The sequence below is a fragment of the Mesocricetus auratus genome, unplaced genomic scaffold, assembly GCF_017639785.1.
Source record: "Mesocricetus auratus isolate SY011 unplaced genomic scaffold, BCM_Maur_2.0 Super-Scaffold_100014, whole genome shotgun sequence".
NCBI lineage: Eukaryota > Metazoa > Chordata > Mammalia > Rodentia > Cricetidae > Mesocricetus > Mesocricetus auratus.
In genome coordinates, this window is record NW_024429197.1 from 16,890,647 (window position 1) to 16,896,934 (window position 6,288).

Genomic DNA, 6,288 nt, shown 5'->3' on the forward strand with positions numbered 1-6,288 from the left:
GGAAGTACAGTAGTAAGAAAAGACATAGCCAGGGCTGGAGAGGCGACTCAGCAGTTAAGACCACTGACTATTCTTCCAAAGGGTCTGAGTTCAATTCCCAGCAAACACATAGTGGCTGACAACCATCTGTAATGAGATCTGGTGCCCTCTTCTGGCCTGCAGTCATACATGCAGACAGAACACTATACACAATAAATTTTTAAAAAATAACATAATAAATAAGTACATAATAAATAATAAAAAGAAAAGACAGCCTTTGTGCTTGTGGAGTTTCTAATCGAGCAGTGAGCATCATAGACACTGGGGGCTACATTCCCAGCATTCCTCCCTGTTGCCCCTTCCTCATTCCCAGTAGACTAGATTTTCTAGAACCTCTCCAGGTCACCAGGCTCTTTTTCCCAGCACTAACCCACACCTCAGCAGAGGTGGTTCCTAGCCCTAGGGGCAGTCACTCATGATTGTGATGAGCCAAAAAAAAAAATGATAATCCTGAATTCCCTGTGAGGGACTGATTGACTTGTGTATGTGTGTGGTATGGTTCCAGCCATCAGGTGTGAAGAGAAGCCTTCTGGGGACTTCTGGAGAAGGCTGCCTTGATTTTAAAAAGAAACCCTGTGTGGCAGTTAGTTTTTGAGATGACCTCCCAGCATCCTGAGTGTTTGACCTGAGCAGCCAATAGAATACAGCGGAAAGAATGGTGTTTCTCTCAGTTGAGACCTCTGCCTTGATTGCTTTATTGTTCTTGGGTCATTCAGGCTGGATTGAAGACTGCATAAAAATAGAGTTCTTATAAAAGAACTGTGTACCCAGAAACTGAAGCTTCCTGCCGGCAGTTATGAGACTAAACTTGGAAATGCTGCCAACAGTTATGAGACTAAACTTGGAAACGGTGTTTCAGCCTCAGGTCAACCTTCAGACCACTTTAGGCCTGGCTGACAATGTGACTGTCACCTTATGGGACACTTAGAGCTAGAACCAGCCAGTTTAGCCACCTCCAAAATCTTAAGTCTTTGAGTACACCACTGAATTAACTAACGGGGAAACAGACCTATCTCAGGCTTGCCATACAAGCCTGACAGAGAAGTGACTGCAGAGTTGCCCTCTGACTCCCACATGCCCACACAGACACCATATACACTCACACACAATAATAAAGTCAAAGTCAAAACATTTTTAAGCAAGTCTGTCTCCAAAGAACTTCCCTTATGGTTTAAGCCAATGCAAACTGAGTTTTCTGTGTGGCCCAAAGCTTCTAACTCATCTGGAGACACATGAAATAAACAAATGCATGAATTTGTTTCCCTTTTGAGAAACAGAAAAGGAAGCGAGCTCTGGGCATATTGACAGGGTCTTAATCCTAGCATTTAGGGAAGCTGAGGAAGGAGGCAGGCATGGCGTACCAAGGGGAGAGCTTCAAGCAGGAGTCAACATGTGGGAGGCTCTGTGGGTGCCTGCAGGAGCTGGTTTGTTGGAACTGTGAACAGTGCTTCTGAGCGTAACTGCAAGGGACTGCGGAGGCAGACAGATTGCAAGGTGCAAGTCACAAGCATGTCATGGCGGGGGAGGCCAGGGAGAGGTGAGCCCTTCGGGGCCGCAGTTGAAGTTCCTTCATACACCATTCCCAGCCCCCCAGCTGAGGCAGGGGCACCAACATCTCCCTAAAAGACAGTGTCCTCTGAGTGCTCTTGGGAAGGCATTTCCTCGTTTGTTCAGTCAATAAATTGTCTGTGGAGCCCCTGCTAAGTGCCAGAGGGATGTAGTGGTGAGCAGAAACCAAGCCTGAGCCCCTGCAGGCGAAGGTGGACGTGAACCACACAAACAAACTCGAAAGCAAAGCATGTGGTTAGTGCCGTGAAAGATCGGATCAGCAGGGCATGTCCCAGGAGTGTGAGCAGGCTGGCTAGCCAGGCCACGTAGCTTTTATTTCAGGGGATGTTGACCAATCAAAGCCAGGAAGGGGGAGAGGAGAAAGAGCCCCTCACCCCCCCCGTTTTTTTTAATGTTTTTTTTTTTTTTAAGACAAGGTTTCTCTGTGTAGCTTTGGAGCCTGTCCTGGAACTCACTGTGTAGACCAGGCTGGCCTAGAACTCACTGATATCCATCTGCCTCTGCCTCCCCAGTGCTAGGAATAAAGGCGTGCACCACCACTGTCCAAAGAAAGATGCACTTTCTAGGTAAGGCCAGGGGAAGGACTGTGTGGGAAATAACTGTGTGCCTGTATCTAAAAGACTGAGGATAAATATGATGGAGCCCAGGCTTCTCCTATGAGAGCAGTGCGCACTGCCTAGCAGAAAAGGAGCTGGCTATTTGTTGAGTTAGACAAGATCCTTGAGATGGAGTTTGCAGGAGGGGACCACAGGCAAGCCTTGGAAGGCTATGCTTAGGAGCTTGGGTTTCATTTCAGGGCCCTGGGGAACTGAGGGCTGTTAAATAGGGATGGTGATGTGGTGAGATTGGAGATCCATTAGCACACTGCTGACTTCTGAGGGGGAACCTCATCGGGAGGGGTCCCTTATACACCCAGAGGCAAGAAGTGGTTGCCAAGTTTCAGACAAAATATGGCACAGGCCTAGCCTGGGAGACAGATGAAGAGGGAGTGGGTTAATCAACTCAGTCTTTGAAGGAACAAGTGGCTGGACGATCTCTGCACACACCTTTAATCCCAGCACTCATGGCAGAGGCAGGTGGATCTGTGAGCTCAGAACTAGTCTGGCAGACATAGGGAGTTCCAAGCCAACTGCAGCTATACAGTGAGACCCTGTCTCAAAAAACAAAAGTGGTCACCCTGAGAGCTGGGGACAGGGGACAACTGGTAAAACACTCACCTTGCAAATATGAGGCTCCAAGTTCAGACCCCAGCATGTGAGCCGCCAAGTCACTCACCTCACCTGCCCTGGAGACTGTTTTTAAGTGGGCAAAACTTAATGCGGTCCTTACCCTAATAGAGGTCTGTTAATAACTAAACAGTGATTCAAGCTAACACATAATTACAGCGCTGACAACCTGTAAGCAGCTGAGTTATGTGGCACTGGAAAATGAGTAAGGGCTCTGACCTAGTCATGGAGATGAATTAGGCCATCCCCGAGAAAGGAGAGCTGGGGTTGAGAACTGAAGGGCAAAGGCATGGGATTCCAGGTAGAGGAAGCCGTGCAAGGCAGGGCCAGTGTAGACGGTGCCTAGAAAGTGAGCGGAACATGGTCTCAAGGAGCTAGGACGGGCCATCCCACTCAGGAAACCTGCCACGCAGGAGTCTGATGTTATTGTGAGTGCAATGGAAACACTGTGTGGTGGCTCATACCCATGATCCCACAATCCCAGCCCTGGGCAGGCAGGCGAAGAATCAGGAGTTGGAGGCCAGCCTTGGCTACTTAGGCTATCTCAAGGAACCCAAAAAGTAGCTAGCGGTGGTGGCACACACCTTTAATAAACCCAGCACTTGGGAGGCAGAAGCAGGTAGATCTCTGTGTGTTCAAGGCCATCCTGGTCTACAGAGTGAGTTCCAGGACATCCAAGGCTATACACAGAAAAACCCTGTCTCAAACAAAACAAAGCAAAAGAACCAAAAAGTCCTGGGGATGCGGACAACATGGAGACTCTCTCTTTTGGTAAAGTGCTTGCTGTGTAAACTTGATGAGTTAGATCCCTGGAACCCATGTAAAGATGCAAGTAAAGAACAGACTCCAAAGCTGTCTCTGACCTCCCCAAGTGTGTATGCGCACATGCACACAAATAACAGTAACTTATTTTTTATTAAAGAGGAACACCAGGCCAGGTGGTGAGTGCACTCCTTTAATCCCATCAGAGGCAGGCAGATGTAGGGGGACACTCCCCAATTATCAGCGCTGTCGCCTGGAAACGGTATTGGAGAAAGTGTGACAGTGGAACTTCAGGAAGTAACAATGGTCCTAGTGAAGAGATGCTGGGCGCTTTTGGCCCAACATGTGGTGGAAACCGAGAGGTGGAAAAACTCACTTGACCTGGGGAATGAAAGGACAGGGATATCAATAGTGGTTCCAAACGTTTCAGGTCCCACCCCGCCGACACTGGCATTCATGAAGAAGGAGCTGGAAGAGGGCTTAGAGGACAAACAAATGTGTCCCACGGAGACCATTCACTGTACAGGAACAACACTGCGGTACATCTAAAGGCAGCAGACTCAGGAGCCTGAGGGTGGCTCCCCTGGCACAACTGAGCTTTTCCGGGAAGTCCTGGGGCAAGCGCCTATTCGACAGAACTGGCTGGGCTCAAAGGAGGCTGGCTTGAGATCTGATTTCCTGGTTTTCTTGCGAGAAAACTTAGGAATGTCCGGTCTACTCCAGGCTCTGAGTGAGCTTCTCTGAGGAGATCGGAGATGAAAGGAAGCAGGGGCCGACTCCTTTAGAGAATCCTCCTTTTCCCTGGTGCTGTCCTTTCCCCCAACACAGCCAGACAAAGCAGAGCCAAGAGGCCCCAAAACGCCCTTGGCTCCTCTTCCAGCCGCCTACGTTCCTGAACCCTGGCTCTCTTACAACACCTTCCCCCACCCCTACACACTCTTTCTGTACCGCGACTCCCCAGGCTCGCTAGCTGTGCCCTCCCACCCACTCCCCTGAGCGCTCCGAGCCACTCTCAAAAGAACATTTCACTGTAATCCCTTGGCGGGTACCCGGACCTCCCTATCAGCGGGCCTCTGGCGCCTCCTGGTGGTCAAATGAGCTTCTTCAGATGGACGAATTGACAGTGGCCAGCGCTGGACATCCTTACTAGGATATTTTAGACTAGCGCCCTGATTTTGTCAGCTTCTGTTTCCTTGCCTGCAGATAAGGGCTTGTGATGGAGCAAAGCCATCCTAGAACGAACACATAAAAATCTTTTTTTTTTTTTTTTTTTTTTGGTTTTTCGAGACAGGGTTTCTCTGTATTGTTTTGGAGGCTGTCCTGGAACTCGCTTGGTAGTTCAGGCTGGTCTTGAACTCACAGAGATCCGCCTGCCTCTGCCTCCCGAGTGCTGGGATTAAAGGCGTGCGCCACCAACGCCCGGCCCGAACTCATAAAAATCTTGATAGTCCAGCTCGGCAGAAAGTGAAGGCAGAAGGATCAAGGGTGCTCTCGTGAATTCGAGACCAGCCTGAGCTACACGTGTCCTTGTTAGTTATGAAGCCTCTCCCCACCTTTAGGGACCATGACATCCTCAACCCCTCTGGTTAATAGCAGCCATTCCCCAGATCACTCAGCTTTGGGCAGTCATACTAGAAATGCCCTGATTGGCCAGAATGTTGAGCGTGAAGGTGTCTTCAGGAGGACCAGGTTCTTGACTTCATTTGCTGGCTAGAAATGGACAGAAACATATAATTATGCTAGGATGTGGCAGGTCAGTGATTAAAACTAGCCAAGAGGTGTTCTAGGATCTAACGGGAAAACAGTTATCTAGATTCCAGAGGGGAGAGTGGCACACAAGGCCTATTGGGGCCTGAAAAGGTCCATTGATCCAAGAGCTGAGGACTTGATGGCCTCCCAGGGGACAAATCCAGCCATTCAGTTCTGGTCAGCAGTTTCCAGGATATATTAGATCCCAAGCTGCTAGGAGGCTCCTCCCTAGGTTAAGGTAATGTGTAAAGTCCACCCTGGGCATTGGTGCTAAAAGTATATCATTGTTAGGATTTGAGAACACATATAAAGGGCTGGAGAGATGGCTCAGTGGTTAAGAACAGGTACTGCCTGTAACTCCAGCTCCAGGGTATGCCTCTGTCCTCCTCAAGCACGCACACAAATAACAAAATATTTTGTAAAAAAGAGCATATATATGGGGTTGGAGAGATGGCTCAGTCATTAAGAGTACTGACTGCCCTTCCAGAAGATCGGGGTTCAATTCCTGATATCCACATGGCAGTTCACAATTGTGAGGGTCCAATACCCTCACAAAGACATACATGCAGGCTGAAAACCAATGCAATAAAATAAAAATGGGGGCTGGAGAGATGGCTCAGAGGTTAAGAGCACTGACTGCCCTTCCAGAGGTCCTGAGTTCAATTCCCAGCAACCACATGGTGGCTCACAACCATCTGTAATGAGATCAGGTGTCCTCTTCTGGCATGCAGACATACATGGAAGCAAGATGTTGTGTTCATAATAAACAAATAAATCTTTAAAAAAATAAAAAATAAGTAAAAAAATAAATAAAAATGAATAAATAATTTAAAAGCCGGGCGTTGGTGGCGCACGCCTTTAATCCCAGCACTCGGGAGGCAGAGGCAGGCGGATCTCTGTGAGTTCGAGACCAGCCTGGACTACCAAGCGAGTTCCAGGACAG

At 48.7% G+C, this 6,288-nt stretch overlaps 1 long non-coding RNA gene across 1 annotated transcript; it reads right to left on the reverse strand.

Annotated features, from left to right (window-relative positions):
- Positions 1-3,776: 3,776 nt before the first annotated feature.
- On the reverse strand, positions 3,777-5,914 carry LOC110339767. Its single transcript, XR_002381755.2, has 2 exons — positions 5,229-5,914; positions 3,777-3,977 (listed from the first exon to the last, which is right to left on the reverse strand). It is a non-coding gene; the product is annotated as an uncharacterized LOC110339767 (long non-coding RNA).
- Between the last annotated feature and the right edge of the window lie 374 nt (positions 5,915-6,288).